The sequence below is a fragment of the Leptodactylus fuscus genome, chromosome 3 (genome assembly GCF_031893055.1).
Source record: "Leptodactylus fuscus isolate aLepFus1 chromosome 3, aLepFus1.hap2, whole genome shotgun sequence".
Classification (NCBI taxonomy): Eukaryota; Metazoa; Chordata; class Amphibia; order Anura; family Leptodactylidae; genus Leptodactylus; species Leptodactylus fuscus.
In genome coordinates, this window is record NC_134267.1 from 56,529,789 (window position 1) to 56,555,166 (window position 25,378).

The 25,378-nt window shown below is 42.0% G+C and overlaps 1 protein-coding gene across 1 annotated transcript in view; it reads right to left on the reverse strand.

The window, feature by feature from the left end:
* PLEKHG1 (pleckstrin homology and RhoGEF domain containing G1) overlaps nucleotides 1-25,378 on the reverse strand; it is a 176,177-nt gene that overhangs the window by 58,328 nt on the left and 92,471 nt on the right. The gene's annotated exons all lie outside the window — the stretch shown is intronic.

Sequence of the window (25,378 nt, forward strand, 5' to 3'; positions counted from 1 at the left end):
CTAAATTACACATAGTATTCAGGAGCCCCATCACAGATTTTATATTAGGGCCCATAAGCTTTAAGTTATGCCTACACACCTTTTTGGGTAGATATAGTACAAACTGAAAAACTGGGATTTATAGTACAAGAATCCTTTTACATAGCCCATTGTGGACTACATTGAGTGCTGATCCACAATGAAAAAAAGTTGGCATTCATTTAAAAGTCCATTTATGTGATCCGATGGAAACATGTATGAGGGACAAAGGTCTACTAAGGCTTGGTTCACATCTGCGTTGGAGATTCTGTAGAAGACTCCGCCGCAAATTCTGCCTAAAATCGGAGGAGAGAAAAGTCCTACAAGGAGGACTAAAACCTGCGAAAACCCGGTGGACCCCATTACATGGGATCTGCAGGTAACCATTTTTTAAGTGGACCTGAACGCTGGTATGAAGCTAGCATAAATTGCTAACTCACCACCATATACTTTAGATTAAGACATGAACTGCTGAAACGGATTATGTAAAAGGCACAAATAAAAGAAATGTGTTCGGCTCATCCTTCATCTGATCGCAAGGCCTTTTACTTAAGCCAAGAATTGGCCGAATGAACATTGTAAAATGTCCTTATGTCCCACTACTGGTGACAACATAATGTTAGAAAACGAACAGAAGGATACGTACGTTCATACAACAGGTCATTCTATTCATCTACATGTCAGTGATCATGTAAATGCCATCGACTTCGTGTAAGGCTTTTTAAAGGACTTATTTACTGTAGTTAATATTTATTCTGTTCTCAGTCTTTTAATTTGTGTATCTGACATAAGAAACAAAGTAATCTCTATTTAATCAGAAAAAAATGAGCTTATTTAGTCAAGTCTAACAAAAACCATGCGTGTTTTATCTGGCCAGTGATAAGAACGAACATGCTATACACATAGCAATAAGTGACACATTACATTTTACCGAAAAGGACAGATCTACCTGGGAACCAACAAAAGAACTGCAATAAGATAACATGAGCTATTCACCTAGACTGAGGACAAATATTTATTACAAGACAGTGAATCAAAGGACAGTAAAATGACATAATTGCTATATAAGCAGCGCTCTGTATCCTTGTGGTGGACGGCTCCCACTCCAGCGACAGAATAGCAGGAAAACAAAGATCACCATTATATGCTTTCCTCTACATCCACAGAAGGAGATTGTACTGATGAAACTCAACTAAAAAATTGCTACTTGAATTCAGCTGCCTGAGGTCACCTACCAGCAACACCACAGCTGACATTGTTTGTTCATTACACACTACCCCCTAGCAATTGTTTTGATGGGGTCATGTCACAGCCATTTGTTAAAGGAAAACCATATCTGGGATGTCAGTAGCTTTGTCTGGGAAAAAAACAAAGACAGTTGTGATATCTATTAATGGGACTGAGATGTAACTTAAAATTATAAATCCTACAATACTTGTATTTTATTAGACAAGTAAAGCTGGCCAATGGCCATGGATATTACATCATAGTTGGCACAAGACTCATTTGGATAGTAGCTATCCCTACATACAGTTCACATGCTCTCTTGGATTAGCTAAGCATGCATGTGTTGTCAGCAGGGAGAAGGGAATAAACCCCGGCCAGAAATCCCTGGCTGCAGCTTATTAAGAACAAAAGGAGCAAGCATGGAGATATCCCTATCCTTGTTTCCTTCCCTTACATCCGCTGTTGGTGACAGGTCAGGACTCCCTTATACACATTAGATGGTTAGCCAGCCCTACCAAGATCAGTAGGTTCAGTCAACCTTGATCTAACGGGCTCATACTATACCTCAATTTGTTCCTGCGAGTGCAATGACCAATTGTCATAAATTAGAAAAGGATACATTGGTCATTGATTATTTTGTTTTAGGGGTTAATCCACACGTCTGCATTTTGTCGGACATGTAATGTTCCTGATAGTCACAGACTGCATGCACAGCCATTGATATTCATGGGTACATGCAGATGTCCAGTCCTAGAATGGTGATATGCTCTATTTTTGTCTGTTTTACAGTCCACAGAGCTCCATTCTAGTCTATGGGCCCATGAGAGACATGGATGCCATCCTTGTTTTATCAGTTTTTCATTGATCCAGAGGCAAATAAAAGTATAGGTAGTGTGTGTGTGTGTGTGTGTGTGTGTGTGTGTGTGTGTGTGTGGTAGGCTTTTTCAATGCCTAGAAAAATGGATTAACAACAGAGAACACACAGGTGGAAAATAAGCAGAGAAATACATTAAAGCTCTGGTCTACTGATATAGTAATTTCTTCAACAAAACAGTACCATATAAACCCAAACTAAGTAGGTCACATCTGCATTCGATACTCCCCCCCGCCCCCCCGAAATAAATCGTTCACAAGCAGTGACCAATAAAAGCACGTAGATTAAAATGGGGTCTGTGTGTTTTCCGCATGAATCCTGTGGAGAGGAAAGTAGTTCTTGAAGTACTTTTCTCTCCACATGATCCGTGCAGACACCGCGCGGAAATCACATGGACCCCATTGTAGTGTATCTGGTCCATGTGTTTTCTTTGCTCACCACTTTTTAATGTGTTGAATAGTCTATTTGGGGGGTCCCTCAAGCAGACTACCCAAATGGAACACCAAACGCAGATATGAACCAGGCCTTATTGGTCGTGCACCAGGGTACACTATTAGTATATGTACACATGGCAAATGTATTGTAAATGTTTCTGTCATCTCTTACATCTGTATCTGGTTATTTCTGCAGCGTCTGCATAAATTTTTATGCAGTTAAAGAAATGTCTGCAAATGTGAACATACTCCTTTAAATAGACTATCTTAAGAAAGGAACGCAGCATTTTAAGAAGTTGTCTAATTGGTTGCTATGGGAAACATTTTTATTTTTATTCTATTTCTCCCCCTCCCTGTATTACTAGAATAACCGATGCCCCCATTTAGCTTTCACCCACCTCATACAATTTGTATGTAAATATAGAAAGACAAACAATAGAATAATAAGTGGCATAGCCGCATTCCCAAGGAAATGTCATGTGTCTCTAAATAAGTCTCATTATTGTTTCAGTCTTCCATGAATTTAGCTCCACTTCCCACCCTTAACAGGCTACGCCCTTTGCAAGGATATATAGCTTAACAGAAATCCCTTTGAATGATGCTACAATTACACCTATGTATCCTATAGGGATGCAATCATGTGTGAATGATTTATTCTACGCCTTGAGTCAGCCCATACAAAACAGGTGAACATGTCTTCTAAGTCAGGCACGACAAGGAGAAAGGCAAAGCCTACACAGCCTGACAAAGCCAAGTTATAGGGAATAATGCATTATGTAGCTTTGTGTGGAACATGGTAATAGGATTCCCAGCTTTTATTTTTGGACAGTGGAAAATGGGATTAGTTTCAGACGGAGCATAAAACATTCTTTTGACTTTTCCGCTGAGGAAGGTTAAGAAGGGTCTTGTACTGTATTTAAAAGTCTATACCAAAAGTTATTACTGTAAGTATACAATAATTCAATAATACGTAGAACTGTAAGCATTCAGCCATTTATCTGTTCTTAGCTGTGACCCGTCCAGGTTCCTAATCAATAAAACCATCACGACTGACATTGTAGCAATGCTTGCTATTTCTAGGGATTTTTGGAATGGCAATGTGTTCTTGCTTAGATTTTTCTCCATTATGTTTGTACACAGGGTCGCTATGGGATAATATTACAGTGTGATAGGAACTTTGTGTGCGGTCATATCGTCCCGCTACTCCACATTACAGAGTTATTCTCCCCTAGAAGTAAAAATAACTTGTACTGAGCTGTAATATACACTCACCGGCCACTTTATTAGGTACACCTGTCCAACTGCTCGTTAACACTTAATTTCTAATCAGCCAATCACATGGCGGCAACTCAGTGCATTTAGGCATGTAGACATGGTCAAGACAATCTCCTGCAGTTCAAACCGAGCATCAGTATGGGGAAGAAAGGTGATTTGAGTGCCTTTGAACGTGGCATGGTTGTTGGTGCCAGAAGGGCTGGTCTGAGTATTTCAGAAACTGCTGATCTACTGGGATTTTCACGCACAACCATCTCTAGGGTTTACAGAGAATGGTCCGAAAAAGAAAAAACATCCAGTGAGCGGCAGTTCTGTGGGCGGAAATGCGTTGTTGATGCCAGAGGTCAGAGGAGAATGGCCAGACTGGTTCGAGCTGATAGAAAGGCAACAGTGACTCAAATAGCCACCCGTTACAACCAAGGTAGCCAGAAGAGCATCTCTGAACGCACAGTACGTCGAACTTTGAGGCAGATGGGCTACAGCAGCAGAAGACCACACCGGGTGCCACTCCTTTCAGCTAAGAACAGGAAACTGAGGCTACAATTTGCACAAGCTCATCGAAATTGGACAATTGAAGATTGGAAAAACGTTGCCTGGTCTGATGAGTCTCGATTTCTGCTGCGACATTCGGATGGTAGGGTCAGAATTTGGCATCAACAACATGAAAGCATGGATCCATCCTGCCTTGTATCAATGGTTCAGGCTGGTGGTGGTGGTGTCATGGTGTGGGGAATATTTTCTTGGCACTCTTTGGGCCCCTTGGTACCAATTGAGCATCGTTGCAACGCCAAAGCCTACCTGAGTATTGTTGCTGACCATGTCCATCCCTTTATGACCACAATGTACCCAACATCTGATGGCTACTTTCAGCAGGATAATGCGCCATGTCATAAAGCTGGAATCATCTCAGACTGGTTTCTTGAACATGACAATGAGTTCACTGTACTCCAATGGCCTCCACAGTCACCAGATCTCAATCCAATAGAGCGTCTTTGGGATGTGGTGGAACGGGAGATTCGCATCATGGATGTGCAGCCGACAAATCTGCGGCAACTGTGTGATGCCATCATGTCAATATGGACCAAAATCTCTGAGGAATGATTCCAGCACCTTGTTGAATCTATGCCACGAAGAATTGAGGCAGTTCTGAAGGCAAAAGGGGGTCCAACCCGTTACTAGCATGGTGTACCTAATAAAGTGGCCAGTGAGTGAAGTTGTGTACACGAGAGCCTAAACGTCACAAGCATTAACATTTTTGGAACCACCATCTGCAGGGTTGGATTGGACAACCATAGGACCGTCCAATATGTCCAGGTTTATGGCCGTACAACAGATCCCACCCCCAAGAGACACCAAAACTTCCAACACTAGAAGCTGAGAGTAGAACAGAATACTTTTGTGTTACTTTGCAGATAGAAATAGAAGGGAATTTATTAAGGCTAAGGACCCACGGACCGGAAACGCCGCGGTAAAACGCTGCGGGAAAAACCGCAGCGGGAACACATCATGGTTCTTCCCGCAGTGCTTTGAACAGGAAGTTCACAGTGTTTTCCTCAGCGGACTTTCTGTTATCACTATATCTACGGGGAAGCCGCCAGCGTTTCCATAGGTATAATTGACATGCTGCAATTTCCAAAACTGCGCCGGTTTTGGAAATTGCAGTGTGTCCATGCTGTGTTTTTTCCCGCAAAGTGGGCAGGGGATTCACATGAATCTCGTCCACTTTGCAGATACTTTAAAACACCGTGATTTTTCCCGCAGCGTTTCCACAGCGGGCAAATCGTGGTGTTTCCAGCCCGTGGGGCCCCGGCTTAAGACTGGTATTTCCTAAATCAGCTTGATCCAAACCATTCCAAGACCCTGGCCTCTTAACTCTGGGGTGTCACGCAAGGCCAGAAATAAAATCTAGCATTTCATGTAGCTTTTTGGCAAATTATAGTAAATTTATCAGGTTGAGTTATTCCTGCGTTGTCATCTCTTGGTCTCTATTACGTGGCTCACTTTCATAAGAAGTGGTGAGAGGGGTTCGAAACCAACAATGGGGTACATCTCTGGTGCAAAAAGTACTGTACAACAAAGATGCGCCACATCTACTTCCATATTTGCCAGAAAACTAGGTTAGTAAATACCTGTCATAGCTTGGACTTTTTCCTACATTTGGAATATTAAGAGTATAATGCATACACATTTACTCTATAGCTGGAAGGTGATCCCATAGCATTCCTACATCTGCTGGACCAAAAGTATCCCAGTCAAATATTGATCTTCTGCTAGGTGTATCAATTAGGGGAAAGAAGACTGGGTGGCCACACATAGGGGTATTATCATTTTGTACCTCTTTATAATTCTATGGTGTCCTTCAGTCCTTGTATTAAGGATCACTCATTCAAGCCCTGCACCAAGCATAACACGGCATAAAAGTTCTCAGCGGACTGTTTTTCTACACATCCATCTTTGACCACCTGTAATGTTAGGAGATTTCTAATTATACTTTTCAACAATTAAGGTGTCCATACACATAATAGCAAAGTCAACCAAATTCTCCAATGTGTATGTGGGTGCAACTGGTCACGGCTTACGCCCCTCTGCCCATATATGATACATGTATGTAGGGGCTTAGAGGAAGAGTTGTCAGTGCACTAACATCTCAATAGTGTTGTCCAGGATACGAAGAACATAACACATCTGCCTATGAGTTCCATCTGGAATTACACTACTGACAGATAGATGTGGAGCTGTTTCTTAAAGAAAGCAGCCATGTTTTGTTTTATTCCTGTGCAACCTCTTTTAATACATTGGTGCGAAGAAGAATTGAGAGTTGGTACAGTCTCTACTAAAAAACGTGACTACTGAAACATAACCAAACCAGTTGTCATCATTCTGAGCATACAATACCTTAACCAATACCAATAACTTATCAGAAAAATAAAGCGATTAAATTCTAATAATTAAATTCCATTAGACATGAAGATTAAAAAGAAAAAGCCTCTTTTCTAAAGGAAGCGTTAATGTCATCTAGTGAAAGGCTTTCTGTTTCCTATCAAAGATTTACACATGGCCAAACAGCATTGTACTTAGAAGGGGGGAGCGGGTTTGACTGTATCTCACCACAGAGGAATGTCCTTGTACAGTGAATGAATAAATCCCGGCCCACATCATAAAGCTTCTCTTAATACAGCAGCCTGCTGTGACCTACCGGCCTACAGCGAGCTCTATGGACAAATCAGGCCTAGCCCTCGGCTGTGCCAGGATGACCTCACTGGGCTCTCAGGTAAATCAAGAGTCCTCTGCTAGCTCAACCTGCTCATGACTGCGATGGAATATAACATGAGTCAGCTTTTACCGGGGGAAATAGAAGCACAATAGGTTTGGAAGAAACCTGACTCGCAAACCGGCTTTCACCGTCTCCTAATACTACTTGAAGTCCTCCCTCCCTTTAATGTGAGGAACTTCAGACTGCAGCAAGGATAAGAGTCTTAAATGAAACATGACATCATTCAATTCAGCACAGAACAATAGACATCACTGTGGGTAGCCTTAAATAATACACTTCACTGAACACCACCCTTCCAAATTCTTTCCTGCAGAAGGCTGTAGTCCAAAATCTTAAGCAATTTAAGTTCCTCAGCTTCATTTTACAGTAAGTGATAAGGAGCTTTCAGACATTAGGAATGTCTACTACACCTGGGGCATTCTCAATGGTCATTATTAACAATGCCACTCTGTATCTGCATAGTGCCAGCTTTATCAGCATCCATTACATTACTTCATTTTTACTATTAACCCTACATTTGAGCTTAACGGTCCTTACCATTCAGCTGAACAGTAACCAGTATTTTCATATACGTCCAAGGCTGTTTTTAGAGGTTTCATAAGTGCTCCCCAACATAATTTAACGTCCCTGAACATGGCCCATTTAATATAGTATTCCCTCAGCTAGTCCCTACATAATGCCCCCTAAGTGACCATTCCCAATGAGTAGCCTGCAGGCACTGGCTGTAGTATTGTCTCCGACTTGGTGCTCATCGCACCTCCCTGCTTCAGACGTCATTAGCCAAAGCCTGAGTAGTGAAGAATGTAACTCCACCATTGTATTCAACTGAATTCTTAGAGTTTAAATTACTACCTACTGCCTGAAATACAGGACTCTCCTGCGAGATCCAGGTCAGCTGAAGGGCCCCCACTATAAATAGGGACCAATGTAGATGCGCCTTCTGCCATATGGTTAAAATGGCCCCATATTTGATTTTATATACCATAATCTGATTTTAGCATTGGCGGTGTCAGATACAACTTTGCATGAATATAATTTATATTTTCAAAACTCATTCCCTATAATGTGCCTTCCTGTGCACTGTATAGATACCATACCGTGGCGTCAGATACCACCACTTTTACCCAGATTACAATTTATTTTGTGTATTATAGCAGATCAGCCAGGTCTCCTTTGTTACCGTATTTGATGGCAGGTTAGCAAAGAGAAGGACATTCTGATATCTAAGGGGGCGTTCACACTACCGTCGGTGTCCGACAGGTAGTGTCCGCTCAAAATCTGGCACGGACATTAGGAGCGGACACTAGCTGTGTACCGACATGTAGGGTTCTTCTGTCCGCTTGAGAAGTCGGACATCTTTACATGCGGACAGGGAAGGACAGGCACGGAGTGCAAAAGAACGCACCCGATGCCCATTTAAATAAATGACAGGTGTCACGGACACAGCTAGTGTCCGCTCCTAATGTTCGTGCCAGATTTTGAGCGGACACTACCTGTCGGAAACCGACGGTAGTGTGAACGACCCCTAAGACATATAGTTTTCTTTAAATTTGATTCAGCACTTTCATGTAAAAAAACTGGAAGTAACAATAGAGAAAATCTATGAGTCCTGTCTTGCATGCAGAAGACGGAAACCACAGAACGGAGTGCCGAACGCAGGTGTGAACCTAGCGTAAGCAACTTTAAAATAGCCTATATGCAATCCAGGACAAATTCAATTACCCTTGACTTCCCTGCTGTCTGTCAGCAGACCATAGCCTGGTCTATAACTAGTCTATCGTCCCTTGGCTATGTTTGGCGATGAATTCTCTGGACAACCATGGGGTATTTAACATTCCCTGGCTACCCTCCCTCCATGTTGTTGCTCACATGTAGTGTCTAGGTTGATCAGGGTCCAGTTGTAGGCGATGGGGGTTTCCAGCAAAGCTGTTCTGATATTATAGGATGGATAGAGTTAGGCCCTATTTACACTACTGATTCACTCAGACAAGTGCTGCATAGACCATGCCCTACTTTTTGATGGAACAGAAATATGGTATATATTCAGACCTTACAAATGCTGTATGGAATAAAATCTTATTTTTTTAACCATTCAAATGCCACATATAGAAGAGAAAAAAAAAGTCGTTAAAATTCATATTAGCAAGGTCACATTGACTCTAAGTGACGTATTACATGCAATCTGTTCTGCACTCATTGCAGCTTTCTCTGCAATGCAGCATTTGCTGGTTGCAGTGGGTCTTGTATTTTACTTGCTTTAAAGTTGCATGTTGATGTAAAGGTCCGCTTTATGGAAAGTAAAAGCTGAGAAGTCATTGAGATAGAAAACGGAACAGGGTCATATTATTAGAAACTCCCTTTCTGCCCTTCCTAACTACCATAACCTAATTCTGTGGACTCAATCCTGCTGATACAGGCGCTGATATAAAAACAAACAATTGCCTTCTGCTATAGGAGCAGCTCATAAAACTGTCTACTGGCCTCCCACATCTGGCTATAACAATCTGGACACAAAGGGTTTGTAGGGGTAAGTGTTCACATAAATGTACTGAACAAATGGCACAAGTTCACCTCCCATTGAACCTCTCCAGCAATGAAGTCTATCCAGCCCCTGTTGTTTTTGCAGCAAACTGCCTATTCCAGCTATGAAGTTTACGCTCCATACCCTCCATGGACTAAAGGATAGAAGTCCTCCAGCAAATTCCCATATGAAAACATGTAGGGCAGTTTAATTGACTTTGACTTGGAATTGCTTTGGAGTTTGCATTTACGTGCCAGCAGTAGGCAAATTGTTTAGCAAGCCATACTGCGAAGAAGACTGATATCGCCGAAAGATTTATGTGGCCATCAAAAAAACCAACACAGTATCATCTGCTGCTTAATGGGAATTGGCTTTAAGTTGTTGTGTGTGTGTGTGTAAAATATATATATATATATATATATATATATATATATATATATATATATTGGACATGGCAATATTAAGACAGATCTGCAAGTGGTCTAAACATTTGCTTTAAGTATGGATACATTACAATTTTGGCTGCAAATCCATTTGCGCAACCAAAGATCGTCAAGGTGCCCTGCGATACCCTTGAGGTTGCAGTGAGACTCCATTCACTAACAGAAGGGAAAATGTCACAGAACAACACAGTGATCTTTGGCTCCGGGATGGGAGTCGCAGCAGAATTGCCATGTAATCCTTATCTGAAATAACTATTCCTGCCTAAGCAAACCCATGTTGATATGGGAATAATTGCTTTTAAGCCTCAGCTTATGTTTGTTGCAATTTCAAAAACTCTCATAGGAGTGAACTGTAGCTATGGAAATATCTTGGCACATTTTAATTATACTGTTTTCATAGCCATGGAGCAGCATAGCACCACTCAGCTACACTGTTTCCGTAGAGCCACAGTTCACCTCTATGGTTATTGTGGAAACTGTATAGAGTAGCATGGCTTTGCTGTTCCTGTAAGTCATGCCATAGGGACCAGGACTTACTCCATTACTCCTATCTCTCCAGTGATCTGTGGAAAAAGGAATAACCCTTTAATGCCCATAGTCTTCTAACCCTATACATGTATTGCTTGTCAATAGATTGATATCGTTTGATAGTTGAACAACAATTGAATGACCAATTATTTAGTCAATGATGATTACGCCAACACAGCCATACACATTGTATTCTATATGAGTTGTTACAGTCAGACTGACCATATTCAATAACACTAGTTACAGTCAAGAACTAGGTGAAAATTTATAAGGCTGGGTTCACACTAGCGTCAGTGTTTTTTCCCAAAGACATCTGTCAGCTAAACCAATCGCTTGTTAAATTTCACCCTATATACAATAGATTGGTGGAAATTGGCCATTTTCATCAGTATTAGACTAAAGAGTATGGCCACCCTGACGCTAGGTTCACACCTGCGTTCAGCACTCCGTTCTGTGCTTTCCGTCTTCTACATGCAAGAAGACGGAAAGCACAGACCGGGTCCGGCCGTGAACGAAAACCGCGAAACCGTTTTTTTTTAATCCGGACACAGAGTACTGCATGTCCGACTCTGTGTCCGGATTAAAAAACCCGGCTTCGCGGCGGAGAGCGTAAAACGCTCACCGCAGCTCACGGCCGGACAGCTTTCTCACCCATTCAAATGAATGGGTGAGAAAGAATCCTGCAGGTTTCCGTCTCCTTTATGCAGGAAACGGAAACCTGCATAACGGAGTGCCGGGCGCAGATGTGATCAAACCCTTATTCACATGATGGCCGTTTTGAGAACCACAGATTTCAATGTATTAATTCACTTGTCCTTTTTGACTGATCATTTTTAACAACCATCAAAAAAGTGACACAGACCCAATAGAAATGAATGGATCCGTTTTTAATTGACGTAAAATAGATTGATGTCCATTTTAAATCAGTTATGAATGGATCGGTGTATTTGGTCAAAAAGAAAGCCAAAGAATTTTTTTTTCTTTATCGACAATTACAAAACTGATGCAAAATGGATGACGCTCAACCAACAAAGATGGAAGGGAAGATAAACGGATGCAAGCAGCAGCTAAAAATGGCCTTTCGATCCATTGTGTGTATAAGCCCTAACAGCTGTTCTCTAAAAATGCTTTCCATGTCTTTATTTACTAGATGTCTCTAGTCATTGTACCCACAATATTAATAGAACAACAAGGAGAAGAACCTAGAACAGTAGGGTAGATCTGCAGGCTAGAAACCCTTCTGTCATCGAGGTGGGTGCAAATGTGACATCTGATGTGTGACATCTATATAAAGCCTGAGCAGATAAACAGGACCATTTGCAAGAGGTTAAAGTTCACTATATAGCTACAGAACATAGGACTTACACTAGAGGAACTTAAAAGGAACATACTTTTCAATGACACCTAATGTAGCATGGTTACCAGAAAGGGTCAAGAGGCAGTCAATGAACAGAATACACGTTCCTGCAAGAAGACAGATCCTCTAGCTAGGACTAGGACACATCAATGAGTTATTAAGCGTCCTAGTGGCACTGTAGGACAATGACAAAAGATAGATAATGGTCATTTTGAGACACTTGAACTGAATAACCATTAAGTGTGTATACTGTATATCAGACTGTGCACTACACTAAAATAAGGAGAATGCCCTTATAGTGCTATGTCGCCACTGGAGACACTGGGTTGAGGAAAATCGAAACCTAACTAACTATCTGATATTGATGCCTTGCCTTTTAACTAATAGTAAATTCTATCCATGCCGCACCAGTTGGAGCAAAGAAATAAAATGCAAGTGTTGAGTCGCTCCAATCGTCATTTAGCTGGTAAATGCCTCGGGACATGGACTTATGGGAGTGCTGACCACTTCTGTACAGCGCTGCAGAATATGACGGTGCTATACAATATAACAAATATGTTGCGGACTTTGAAGAAAGTTCATTCATCCTACACTCACCAAATTCTGACTTCTACATTTCTAACTGTCAGTATGTCACCATTTCCAGCAAAGGCTTCTCCCAGATCTGTCAATTAGACTCCAGCCAGATACCTTAAAGACAAGGATCATGTCAGCAATGACTTAGAAGAACTGTTTAATGACACTTTGAACTCAAATAGCTAGTAAGACTCCTGAAGACTGAAGAGATGGTTCTTACAGATTTGTCAAGAGCCCGTACACAACCATAACAACTTGGGATGGAGGTGCCCTCGATAGCACATTCCTTTCCAATGAATATTACTTTCTATGGGGTACAATTACTCCTACAAGACTAAAACTGACCCTTATACTTTGCTACTTCTCAGGCTTTGAAGAAGATTTGTCCTTAAATATCATTTCCGACTAATGACAGTTTCCTTTTTCATGGGTGCTTGGTTCAGCAAGTTCCTCTTATACAATATAATCTTCATTGAATTTGGACTCATTGCCAACCTCAGTGCTTTATTCTCTGATATTTTAACGGATGTACAACATGATGTAAGTTTATTAAAAGGTCATGGAAATGTGTGACTATATGACCATCAGGATATCCTAAATAGCCATGATGTCAGTGGCGTAACTACCGCCATAGCAGCAGAGGCAGCTGCCACAGGGACCGGGACATTAGGGGCCCAGCGACAGCCGCTACTGCTGCTATCATTATACTCGGGGGTCTTTTTGGACCCCCGAGTAGAATGATCAGCGGCCCGGAAGAGGTAAGAAACATAAAAAAACATGTTACTTACCTCTCCACGATCCGGGCAGGCTTCAGCCTAGTCGTCTGACGTCTCATGACCCCGGCCTGCGTCCCGGGTCATGTGACGTCTGACTTCATTGAAAATGGACTACTTCGTAGGAGCCGGGAGATAGGTTAGTAGCAGTGTTTTGGTTTTTTTTGTTTTTCTCCCCCTGGGTCTCTGATTATTATACTCTGGGGTCTGAAAAGACCCCAGAGTATAATAATTGTTTATGGGTGTCCACAGTGGAACATAATACTGTGTGCAGGGGCCACTATGGGGTATAATACTGTGTGGAGGGGCCACTATGGGGGATAATAATGTGTGCAGGGGCCATTATGGGGGATAATATTGTGTGCACGGGCCACTATTGGGGATAATACTGTGTGGAGGGGCCACTATGGGGGATAATACTGTGTGCAGGGGCCACTATGGGGCATAACAGAACGCGCAGGAATGCGTAAGAGGGGTCGGTCGAGGTCTTCGGCATCGGTGTTGGTCAGGGGGGGCCATGTCAAAAGTTCGCCACGGGGCCCCGCCATTCCTAGTCACACCACTGCATGATGTAGCTCAAGCTGGATACAGCATTGCCGCTAGTGATGTTTTTGGTCCATGCCTGGCAAGGACTGGTTCACATCTGCGTTTGGTATTCCATTTCGGGGAGTCTGCTTGAGGACCTCCCGAACAGAATAGTGAATGCATTAAAAAGCGTGTATTTTCCGGTGTTCGCTGAAGCTATGCGGAGAGTAAAGTACTCCAAGAACTACTTTCCTCTCCACATGACTTGTGTGAACACCACATGGAATACACACGGACCTAGTCTATGGGGTCCATATGCTTTCATTGCTCACCGCTTTTTAATGCATTCAGTATTCCATTTGGCAAGTGCACTACCCGAACGGAATGCCGAACGTAGATGTGAACCAAGCCTAATCCTAAAAGCCTACATGTTAAGCTGTCCGTATTGGTGGATGCCAACAATTCTGGTGGGATTTGCAACCAACCTAATATATATTTTCTATCCTAATTGGTCTAACGGTGGTTTCCAGAAGTTATATATTTAATAGCATGCAATACTGAGAATGGGAGTGACATGGGACTTGCAAATATATTAGTAAGGATATTCGCTGCAGGGAATACACTGGATCATTTTCTTTCACAGCATAACCCTTTTAGGCATTTCTTTTATGCAAAAAGAAATGCTAGGGAAAAACCTGAGTGTGCCTGTAGCCATAAATACAAACATTTACGTCCATATCCTCCTAATTTTGCACTAAATCTATAGATTACGAAGAGTAGCATTTTCCTTCTTTTCCTTCTTAAAAGATCTTCTGCTGTCTGGTTAGATTTTAAAAAAATAAGTATGATAATAAAAATATGGAAAAGAAAACTAACAAGCCATATAAAGAAGCTCCAGGGTGAACCAGCTATTTGGCGTCAATTATCTGGACATTAGGGTATATAACCAATAGATCTAAAGACACCTGTAAAAAGAATTGTAGCTTGCAAACCTCATAAACCTAGTTGGAATACCAGATGTTTACAAAGATAAAAACTTTCCTTTGAACTAAATTCCAGAGCCCTTTATCGTTTGGTGATACCCCAATAAAACTGGAGGGGATTGGCTGTCTTGTAGGTTTATCATGTCAGGCCTTATTATAAAGGACAGATTAAGTGAACAGCCATTGCACTCTGCCCGCATGGTTGACAAGCAGATGAAAAGAATTTTACTAGAGTAATATAAGTATCAGATTATATTCTGTCCATTTTTATTAGTTTTTTATGTGGACAGCTATGATGGTGAAATGACCTGTGAATGCTCAATGTGGTTATACACCTAAAACACGAACACGCAGATATTATGCAGGTAGGCATCATGTGTACGCATATTATGGGATTGTATGTATCCGTAGCCTGCCATGTGGTCATACTGTGCCTGCATTTGACTAATATTACAAGGAGCTTTTCCCTCTGATTTATACTAAGACAATGTAGCAACATTTAGTCATGTTCGCAAAATGTACACTGCCAGTAGCACCTAGAGTCAGGGCACTTTCACATTACCATTATAACTGTTCATTGCTCTCATCCGTACCAGGATGAGGGCAACAGACATTACCTTTAATAACGTGAGGTATACAGGAGGCCCCTCTGTCTGGTGCCCATTCCCATATACTATAGCATAAAAAACAAAACAAAAAAAAAACCCCAAAAAACAAAGGACGGAAGCTTTATTACGAATTGTTTTAAAATTTGGAGTACCTTTGATACATATTGTATTTTGAGTGTGGAACTACTTATATTTGTCTTTCTCTCTGTGGTATAGTTTTTCAGGTATTGACAGGCACCTAGTGAGGACCTTATCTTTGCAGTGACCCTTTGAGTGACTTTGATGTTTTCTAGTTCACTCTTTCTGTGCTTGTGTGATGTTGTTTGTTTTGATGCGAGTAAACAAACATGGCGGAAAGAAGCTTATATAATGTTGTTTACTATAACCTGGCTGTGAACTTTATGACAAATCAGAGCAGCAGACAAAAACGGTAGTGTGAACTTACCCTTAGAGAAGGTGGTAATGCAGAAATCCAACAGTGTTGGATCTTTTTGATGACTGTGGGGTCACAGCATGACCCCATTCATTATCATTGCAGTCCTATGTTGCGGGATTGCATATTGCTGGGTAGGGATAAGCTTCTTGAAGAACGAGAAAAAAAAAGGGGCATGCTTAAATGCATGTTGTCATAAAGGTATGTTCACGTACAGGGTGGCACATAGATACAGGGTGGCACATTGAAGAATTATAGGTCGTTAAAGGGAGTCTGTCAGTAGGGTCACCCACAGGAAATTAATCACACTGCATTGTAGGGTACTATTGTTATGGGCATCTATTGCTTCTTTGCAGAGCTGTGGTACATGTCCAGCAATGCTCTTTGGTTAGTTTAATATTTTAAAAAAAATAAATCCCTGCATAACACACATGAAAAATGTTCATAGTGTGCACAACAAACATACATGCATACCATGGACATCCCAGGAGGCTATAGTGTGCAGGGGATGGTCTTAGCAACATATGACCTGTATTGTACCTTTAATTTATATAGGGAGTTATATGGCCAAGTGATTTAATCTGATTATACATTAACTATGTACGATCACCAATTGTTAAAGAGTTATTGCCAAGATGTTGGATGTAGAACAAACCCAAAGGTACACATAATGGTATGTTCACACGGCGCAATTTGCATTCCGCGTGTGAACACTTCCACGCGGCTGTGCAGTGCACCGGCATCCAGTCACAACATTCCGCTCCGGAGTAGGCCCGAAGAATAGACCTAATCGGGAGGATGCCGGATGCCGTGGCCAAGTCAGCTGCAACAAGATAGCGCAGCTCACATCTACTTTCCACTATTAGCTAGCGGAAAAAAGAAGCGAAATCCGCTCCAAAAAACTCCGTGTGAACATACCCTAACTGTAACTATGGTACACAAAACTTTACAAGAAAACAAATAACTTATACAAAAACAAGTGCATTATTTTAGCTACTATGTGAAGGAAAACTTAGGCCCAGTTCATATCTGTGTTTGGTATTCACAAACTACCTTCCTCTCCGCATGACTCTTGCAGACACGGCGCAGAAAACACAGTATAGTCTATGGGGTTCGTGTGCTTTCTTTGCTCACCACTTAATGTGTTGGGTATTCCGTTCCCAAGCGGACTTCCTGAACAGAATACTGAACGCAGATGTGAGCCAGGCCTAATAGAAAGCTTATACTGCTCAGATTACTATCTAGAATACAGTTTCAGAATGCTGATCTTTGGTACCACTCATAGCTAGATTTTCCTTCACCTAAGCTAAAGATTCTGCCCCTGTAACCAAATAACCTGGCAATGGCTGAGGGACATGCTGGCCTCCCACTCGATGCTCCGCATTTGCAGCTATGCCAGGTCAGATGCTGTGCATAAGACACTTATGGACATACCCCATATCCATATGTGATACTTTGGCTCTATTCACACAATCAGCAAAAAAACATCCATTACACGTCTGCACTAAAATCTATGCAACCCTATGGGCCATTCAGTCCTAAACGCTCCCTCAAAAAATATCAGATATGTCCTATTTTAGCCTGTTCTCAAAACTAATTCAATACTGATCTATGAGAGATTGATGAAAACAGATACAAATTGGCTGTGTATCACAGTCATGTGAATATAGCCCAACAAATAGGACCTCACACGTCAAAGCTTAAATGATCCACTTTCAGACATGATTTTGTTATTCTATTTTATGATACAGCATAATTCCGCCTGGGAAGAAAGGGGTTAATGGAAGATGTAACATGTTATGCAATATGTTAAAGTACAGTTAAATCCCAAATAATTAAGATAAGTGGCATGGAAGGCACATGACAGTATAAATGTCATACAAGCATGAGATCTACAGTACACCATGAATAGGACAGTGTTCATATGTAAAGATAAGCATCAAATCAGTGCAGGACATACTGCAGCCTCTGTCCTGATAGTATAACACACAAGGAGCACAAGACCACCAAGCAGGCCCGGGTGAAAAGGACAAGCACACTTTAACACTCAATCCATACAGTATCTACACAAAGCTATCATAGTAACGTCATATGCTATAAATAGGAGGTAGACTGAGCAGAAACACAAAGAGGTGAAAAACAAGTAATAAAGTGATTAACAAGAGGCATAACCTGGCACCAGCTATAAAATGTGATATAAACACAGTGTCAGCCAGGACAAGTGTCAAGAGGGTGTTGGACAGAAGCAAGTGGCAAGCTGGCAACAACAGTGCTGAAGCTGTCATCTAACAACTAGCATTCATTAGGCTCAGGCTGAGCAGAGGACATGTGGCATGGCCGTCACTGCAAGTCATAGAAGTAAATGTGGCTGCTGCCACTGCGACATGACCGGCACAAGGAGTCCATCAGATCTGGATCTTTTGCAACTATATGTAGCAACTGCATTGATTTTCATTACTTGAAACAAAGGCCGTGTAAGGCTATATTCACATATAACACATTTCATGTACAAATGCCATCCGCGTTTTTTGGAAAACGGCAAAGGTAACCTTTCATTTCAGACATTTTTTTTTTTTTTTTTTTTTAATTGTAGACTTTGGTTGTGCAAAAAATCTAAGGTTGAAGCAGGCTTTTTTTCACTGATGCAGTACATAAATGAAAGTCTACGGGTCAAAAAAAAATAAATCTGTTTTTCAAGGATCCAGAAATATTGAGCAAAGTTAAATGGTAAAAATAAATGTAAAACAGATCATCCATGGGTCCGGTTTACATCTGTGTTTGGGGAGTCCACTTGGGAAACCCCTGAATGGAAAGCTTTCCTAATAAAGAAGCGGCTACCTTAGGAAAGTGGCGGACCCCATAGACTATAATGGGGTCCGTGTGGTTTCCGCACGAAAAATGCGGAGAGAAAATTGCTCCTTGCAGGACTTTTCATGCGGATAGGAGGACGGAATGGCCCAAACGCAGATGTGAACTGGGCCACAGACATCACACCATCCGCAAATTAGAAGGGTGGGGTGTTGTCTGTGAAAAGTCCATCCGCAAAATACGCAGTGTGACCACAACATAACACTGCAAATTTTGTCTGTGTTGTGTGCCAGAAGTTTCTGTGTCGCCCCAGCTTAATGGAAAACCGCACACTGCAAGATCATAATATAGCAAATTGCAAACTCTGCTCTGCTGCATGGACATAGTGAAACTTAGCCCTGCTACATCTCTATTCACATAAGACTATAGGTTATAAAGCAGTAGTTTGTGTTTAGCTGCAGAAGGAAATCTACCATTCCACATTACAGCTTTCAGAGGATCTATAGTGTCTTTATATATAAGTGAAAACTCAGGAGCAAACTGCACAACAGGGTCATAGAGATGCAAATGAACAGGAATGTTACTGCAAATGTCTCTAATTAAAACCCGGCAGGAGGTTTCAATGTCTTGGAGAAGTAGCACAAGGCTCAAGAACCTTGAATGCGTTTACAAATAATTACCCATTTGCTACAAAAGATCATAGCGAGTAATCTGTAAATGTGACAATTATGCACAACAGGATTCACAACACGTCCTGCGTATTCCACAACCAGAGCCAAATCTCAGATCAAATCCCAAAATCGAAATTCAACTAAATGCAACGTATACAAAGAAGCAAAATCTCATATCATTTCACTCCAAAAATCTAAACGGTAAACCTACAAAAGACATAAAATACAATCCAGCACAGTAACTAGGTCACCCCACTACAATAAGAATGACTCACCTGTAGGCATTTTGCTTTCAGATGCAGTAATGGGATCCACTCCTTGTATTGTCCCTATATATTCATATGGTTATATATCAGCTAGCTCAGCCATAGTAAAACAGAGTACATTTCAGCATTCCTCAACCACTTCAACTATCTTCTCAGCTTTCTTCAGACCCACACAGGCAAATCCCCCTGGAGGAGCTCTCCACAAGCAAGCAGAAACCATATGAGTGGTAAAAAGATACCCAACCTGTTTGAGATTGTAAAAGTGAATAGCCATGGCTCCCCTCCCCCGGCCTATCCCTCCCACCCCTAAGAAAGCTGCCAGTTCCCAATCAGTCTCTCTCACCCAGTGCAGACATATTTACAGCTACCCAGGAACTTTTTCGAGGAGATGAACAATGCAGCACATTGAGCTGTGAGATGCAAAGTGCAGCAAAAGCTTCAAGGCCCAGCCAATGGTATTATGTCTGTGAGCCCGGGCCTATGACAACAGCCATTAGGCGACATGCTCACTTTTCAAACCATAATCTCTGTGGAAACCGCTCTCTGCCATTGTTCTAGTACAAAGCGACACATGTTAGAAAGGGAAGGCTTCACTTCATTGTTCTGCCTTTTACTTTTCTGCTCGGTACTTTATAAAGGAATTTCATTTTAATGGTTAAAAAGTGCCCTGCGTCCTGAGAAGGTGGACAAGGCTCATTAACATAATGCAGATTTGCTAATTAATGATTTCCCTGTGAATTAATGGCTTGGTTTTATTAGACAGTGAACATACAGTAATTGTCAGTAAAAGCAATTAGCTCCGACTCTGAGCTGCTGACTGTTCGGGGAATCAGGGTAATGGCCTGGGGTGGGATGGGATTGTAGCCCTTCATGTAGCTATAGAGCAGAGGTAGCGAGTCTTCGACTGCAACCAAGCCCAGGAACCTCAGGGCCCCATTTCACAGTCTAGGGCCCCATTACATATTTTGCAAGAAGCCAGACTCAAAGCATCATTGTCATCAGAGGTGTACATTGAAGCTTCTGGGATCCAATGCAAAATCTATAATGGGGCCCTACCTTCCTTTTAGAATAGTTGTATATGTTGGTAGAGGGACTTTCGGGGCCCCTCGGATCCAAGACCTGATATAATCTGCTACTGCTGCACCCCTATTAGCTATAGCTACTGAATGTCCTCATGGTGGGACTATTAAAGAATTATCTCTTATACCCCTGATTGTCATGAAGGGCCACCATCAGCGGCAGTCCTGTCAGTATTACCCTTGGAAAGTGTTCGAGACATGCCCACTGCTTTCACTAGTGCAGTTGAACATTAGTGTCAGGGAATAGTAATAAAGTAGGTGGCATCACCCGAACCCATCTGACCAAGAGATGTGCAGACAAGTGGGGATGACAACAAGCGGCTGCACCATTCACTATTAGTATTGACTACTGGGACAGATGTCAGTACAGTGAATTACTATTGAAACTGCAGGAGGCTGCTAAACGGTTTTGGGGAGCATCACTGTGTATGGGTATCACTAGGAAGCGCTATACTCTGTCTGGGAGCCACTAGGGAGCAATATACTATGTGTGGGCCACTGTGGAGAAGCCACTCCGAAACATAATAGTGTGTGGAGACTCTGCCACTACTGATGGTGCATCTGATATACTGCTGTTATTTGATAGGGGAAGTACGTAGTGCCTTGCAAATGTATTCATACCCTTTGCACGTTTTACATTTACATGTCACCTTAGGCCTGGTTCACATCTGCGTTCGGTATTCCGTTTGGAGACCCCCCCCCCCCCCCCTAATGGACACCAAATACATTGACAGGCGGTGAGCAGTGAAAGCACACAGACCCCATAGACTATAATGGGGTCTGTGTGTTTCCTGCATGGTGTGCACACAAGTCATGTGGAGAGAAAAGTACTTCATAAACTACTTTCCTCTCTGCATGACTCATGCAGAGACTGTGCGGAAAATACACAGACCCCTTTATAGTCTATGGAGTCCGTGTGCTTTCACTGCTCACCGCTTGTCAATGCGTTCGGTATTCTGTCCCCAAGCAGACTTCCCGAACGGAATACCGAACACAGAGGTGAACCAGGCCTAACAACCACAAACTTAAATGTATTTTATTAAGATTTTAACTGGTAAGCAACACATAGTAGCAGATAATTGTGAAGTGGAAGGAAAATGATACATGGGGTTTCAAAATTATAATCAAATAAAAATCTAAAAAGTGTGATGTGCAAAAGTCTTCAGCTCTATCAATACTTTGTAGAGCCACCATTCGGTGCAATTCTAGCTGCAAGTCTTTTGGGGTAGGTCTCTACCAGTTTCTCTTATCTAGAGAGTGAGATTTTTGCTCATTCTTCTTTTCAAAATAGCTGAAGCTCAGTCAGATTGGACAGAGAGCGTCTGTGAACGCTGTAGAAAAAAAAAAAAAAACAGTACGTTGCCGCAGTGTTTTCTTGCTGCCCTTTGCTACGTGGGGCCTTAGCCTTAAGACTCCGTTCCCACGGAGTAACGCGCTGCTCATTTAGACACGTAAACACTATAGATGAGCGAGTAGTGTTTGATCGAGTAGGTGTTCGATCGAATACTACGGTATTCGAAATACTCGTACTCAATCGAACACTACTCGCTGTTCGAAGTTTAAGGTTCGATGCAGAACCAGCATTGATTGGCAGAATGCTATACATTCTGCCAATCAACGCTGGTTCTTCTCTTACCTTTCCAAAGTCTTCTCCGCGCTGCGTCCCCGCGTCTTCCTAGGCCCCGATGCCTAGGCAGAGTGAATTCCAGCCGGAAGACTCCATGGAGAAGACTTCAAGGGGAATGCAGCCTGACCGTCACTCGTGGACTTGGTAAGTATAATTGTATCGAATTTTGCCTACCCCTGAAACGAGCATTTCCCCCCATAGACTATAATGGGGTTTGAAATCCGTTCGAACAGCCGAACAGTATGCGGCTGTTCGAATCGTATTTTGAACCTTGGACATTTTAGTGTTCGCTCATCTCTAGTAAACACGTGTCAGAGTGAGGCGCTTCAAAACAGATCCCATTGACTTCAATGGGTGCCGGCTTATGCGCGCTACCCATTGAAATCAATGGGTTATAAAGCCTCCCATTGATTTCAATGTGTAGCATGTGTAAGCCGGAACCCATTGAAATCAATGGGATCCTTTTTGAAATCAATGGGATCTGTTTTGCTGGTTAAATACTCTTCACTCCAGTGATAGATTCTCTTAATTTTAATTTCTTTGACAAAGATTGAGCATGTCTCCTGCAAAACGCGTAACCTAAATTTACACAGCACTTTTTTGTTAAAAAAAACCTGCATGTGTTTTTTAACTTCAGTAATGAGTAGCATGTTACTATGTATCTCACCTGTGTGTTAACCAGTAAACCAGAGGATTTAGCAGGAAGGATAAGCCTCAAAGCGCTTCCTATATATTTCCCATTCCTATTTAAGGCTAAAGCTGAGTTCACACAGTTTTTTGGCGAGGATTTTGGAGAGGAAAAAATGCGTTTCAGGAATTAGGAAATTATTTTTTGAAGCGTTTTTTTTTTACATGAGGCATTTTTGCAGCGTGTTTGGAGCGTTTTTAGTTTGTTTTTTTTTGTCCTCCAGCACTGTGTATGGACCTTGAAAAAAACGTAGGCAGTTTTTAAAGCGGTTTTTGCAAAAAACGCGTTTTTCCACCTCCCATTTACTCCCATTGTTTTTTTCAGGGGGAATCTGCCTGAAGAAAGGTCAGCTCGCTTATTTTTTCTGCTAGCGGGAAAAAAAATAATAGCGGTAAATAAAAGCTAGCGAATCCTATAGAATTCAATTGGGAAGCGTTTTTTGGAGGCGGATTCCGTGTCAGAATACAGACCAAAAACTCAGTGTGATCTCAGCCTAAGGCCTCTTGTGGCGTCCCAAAGCAAAAAACTACTGCGGGAAAAGCCACGGTGGCAACACATCGCAGTTCTTGCAGCACGTTCGCCTGCCACTCTAATTTCTTGAGTTACCTGTGTCATGGTCTCCGGACATGAACATATGACTTCTGTAGTGGTCACATGGTGGGACATCATCTCCAAAGTCCAGGATACAGAGACAGGGAGGGGAATGTGAAGTGGAGGAACAGGAATGGCAAGGATTATTTTATAGCATTCGAAGTCCGCTCATCTCTATAAAATCGAAGACATTTGGCTGGCCAATGGTTTAACATAAAATAATGGAATTGTAGGGCACAATTAGTTCAGCTGCTTTCTTTATCACAGGCACCGTTATATTATAAGCGAGACCCATTACAAGGAGCTCATGCTCCATTGAGCTTGTTCTTCGACCATATGGTGCCTCTGACTACGCTGCGAGAATGTTTTGCTTAGTGTCATTTAGCTGAATAAGCCTTATATAAACATACTGTACCATGAAAGGTGCGCGCTGGAGTCAGCCTTCATTTGGTGACAGCACTTGAGCACATGCTCTATGTCACATACTCTCTAAGATAATGTGGCCACCCACTTTTACATATGTCAGGCACAAGTAGCACATTTTATACCTGTCATCTGGTACCATGACTAAAATAATACATAGATGGAGTGTGAAGGTGTTTCTTAGTGCACTGAGAGCATGTTATTACTATAAATCATCCATGGTGTTTCTATTGATGTAGCGTAGAAGGCATGGCTGTGTTACATGTAAGACTATGGACAATTAGGCTGTTTTACACTATCCATAAATCTTACCCTAAATACCCATCAGTGATCTATGTGATGCTCTTCAGGTGGATGCAATAAGCAGATGGACAATGAAGACATCCAACCAAGAGCTGGGCCAAGATATTCACTGAAAGGGCAACAAAAAATTTACCATGTAATCTGTTAGCTTGTTCAGATGAAGATACAATATGTTCTACTAAACAACTCTTTGGGATGTGCCCTAAAGATCAAATTTAGCTAATAGAAGAGAACCTCTCACCTCCTCCTGTCCTATATTTAAGAGATTGTCCGATCTGGACATTCCCTACGTGACAACAAGCTCATGTGACGTAAATGCCGTGATTTTTTACAGAACAGTGGCGAATCCCTTCGCCACTTAGTGGAAAAATATGTGCAATGACATGCTGCGATTTGAAAAACAATTGTGGTTTTGGAAATCGCAGCATGGCAACAATACCTACGGAAACACTAGCAGTTTCCCTATAAGTATAATTGAAGCCGAAAGTTCACAAAGGAAAACTCTGTGGCTTTCTGTGAAAACTGCTGTAGAAAAAAAACGAAGTGCAATGCCGCCTGCGTCCCCGTCCCCCCCCCCCCCCTTCCCGAGCTTTTTTGCTGCAGGACATGGGGCCTTAGTCTAAAGGTGTTGTTTAGCTAAGAAAGATTATTTTTAAACAGCTCAGAGTAGTGTACATCTTACTGATCTATAACCACTCCCAGTCTGATGCTGCCAAGTTTCCCCACCAGTCTCTGTATGCTTGGCCACAGTGCGTCTGCCCTGGGCCCTATGACAGAGGAGGGCCCATCTACAAACCTAGATCAAGTGGAACAGTCCTGAATTTTGGGTGCTGTTACAGATGACCGACAGTGATTTCAACTCTATTGACTCTGTCGATTGCAATGGTGAAGCGTGGCGCTATCAGCCAGGATTCAGTTAAGGATGTCCATGGCAGGGTAGCACAATAAATCGCAATCCACAGACATCACTACAGAAGGAGCTTGTATGAAGTACCAAAAATTGTATGTAATAATATTTATGGACACTGAGTGGACAGGGAGCATTCTATGGTGGTTACTTGAGGGGACATTAA